We start from the raw sequence: 2507 nt of genomic DNA on the forward strand, positions 1-2507 counted from the left end.
ATAACACTTACTCCAAGTGTAAGTACACATCATCGCTGATTATCACATTAGTGTAAATCCAATAACACTGATGAAACAGGGACCAAATCTTTTGATGCATATGATCACAATCACATTCCACTGTGTTGACGATACTGTAATTGTGAATAAACATATGATCTGGATTTAACTGATTTTGTGTGTGTAATAGTAATAAATATATTTAAACCATTAGCATGTAAAATTCATGCAAACATCAATCACTTCAAATTTCTTATATTGATAACTAATCAGATTGTAAAGAGTTTTATTTAGGGCATAAAACCCAACAAAATAAGTCTAACCTAACCCTAGGTGGTTTCCTATAAATAGGTAGTGATGGCTTAAGGGAAAAGATGATGCATCTCATTCCTTCAGTAAAAATTTCAAAGCCTCCTTCACTATCCTAGCCGAAATCATCTCACTTTCTTTCTCTCTTCAAAACCGAAGCCACATAGCGAAAAGAGTGAGTGTCCACACACATCAAGTAGAACTCAATCATAGTGTGTAAGGCTGTGAAGAATCCAGTTTCAAGAGAAGGAGATTTAGACTCAGATCTTGGTGATACTCTGCTACAGAAAGGATACAAGGATTAGAGATCTGAGTGGAATGAGACATTATATTCCGCTGCAACCACTGTAAGGTTTTGATAACTCTATGAAAATAGAGTTATTTATATCTTTTTGGGCATTAAATTTGTTTTGTTCTCAAGTATTTTTAGTTTATTTTAGTGACTTTTATTTGGTTTTATTTAGTTTTGCATAAATATTAATTTTAGTATTTTTATATTAATTTTGTAATATTTTATCAATTTTATTTAGTTTCTCATTTTATAAGTGTTAATCTCAATGTTGTGTATTTTTGTAAAAAAATCAATTGTAAAATTTGGACTTATTAAGTGTCAAAATGGTCAAAATAGAGAACAATTTGAATTATGTGGTTGATGTAGTTGATTAATTTACCAAAATCCAATTAAGGCCCAAATATCTTTTTTTTTTCAAAAGTGCATTGCATTTATTAATGGGTTGTTATGTTTTTAGTGTGATGAGGGTTTAAAAAATAAAAAGAAAAGACAAATAGAAGGTGGGCTAATCTTTGTTTTTTCTTTTGTAATTGGGCCTAGGTGAATGGTTGTGAGAGAAAAAATTATGACATATGATATATATATATATGCATATATGTAATGGAAAGAAGGGAGGCGTGAAGGATTTCAAAGGGGCGGCTGAGTATTGGTCTGCTACAGCTACATCTACAGCAAAAAATAAAGAAAAAGAAGAAGAAAAAGAAAGAAAAAAAAAGAGAGAGTTTTATTTGAGTGTTAGTTTTTAGTATTTTTATTTTGAGATTGGCAAAAATTAAGAGGAAGAAAAAGAGAAATTAGGAAGAGGAACTTAGAGTCTTGTGGCAACTCCAAATGGGTTTTATTTCTATCTTTCTCTCTTTTTCAACTTTGTAATTTTTGCACAATCTATTATGAGTTAATTTTCTTTTTGTTAGAATTATTTTATTGACTTGAATTGTGATTTGATATTTTATTGCTATGTTTTAGTAAATTGGTTTTGTTCATTCAAGTATGTTTATTGTGCAATTGCTTACTTTTGTTTGATCACCATTAGTAGGTACTAGCTAATCTTAATTTTGGAAAAAATAGGGTTAGTGGAATTACTTGAATGATGCATGAATATCACTTTGGAAAAATATGATTTGTAAATGGCATAGGAATATGTTATTAACCTTGTATGACTTGAAGGAATTATGCTTAAATTGGTATTCTTAAAATTAATTGAGCATAGGAATATGTTAATTAATTAGAGAATCAAATCATAAATACTTTGGAAAAAGGATTATGACATTTTAAATTCCTAGTTGACATCATCAATTTGCAATAATACTCATTTGCACCATTATATCAACTTTGCATTTTTTAGGTCAATTTAATAGTTCTAGCTTGTTTTATTCATAGTTTGTGTTTGTTAATTTTTTTTTACATATTCTCATCACTTTATTTTATTTCATTTTATTTTATTTGTTGAAACCAATTTGTGAGTAGTTAGTTTTATAAATAAATTTCCAATTTTCAATCCCTGTGGAGACGATACTCGATTTATCACTTTATTACTTGTTACGATTGTGTGCACTTGCGTATACAAATTTTCACAACAAGTTTCTTATACTTTATATGTGTTTATTTCATATCATTTTAGAAGTTCATACTTGTTAGTAAATCTAGATCCTGGTAAAATAATTCCAGCACCCGGAGGCATGAGTCATGTTGGGGGGAGGCTTGTTGGTGCTTGCGGTGACCGGAGGAGGAGTTTGATCCTAAATCTCAGTCTCAGGAACCTCAAGGTCAATAGGCTGAGAGGTTTTCTTCTTTTTATGAGCAGTGGCTTTTCTTTGCCTTTTAAGAGGCTCCACCTCGATATCTAAAGGAGCGACCGAATTGGTCGCTCTCTTCTTCCCTTTCCTCTGCATAACATCCTCGAAGT

This window comes from Cannabis sativa, chromosome 7 (assembly GCF_029168945.1).
Source record: "Cannabis sativa cultivar Pink pepper isolate KNU-18-1 chromosome 7, ASM2916894v1, whole genome shotgun sequence".
NCBI lineage: Eukaryota > Viridiplantae > Streptophyta > Magnoliopsida > Rosales > Cannabaceae > Cannabis > Cannabis sativa.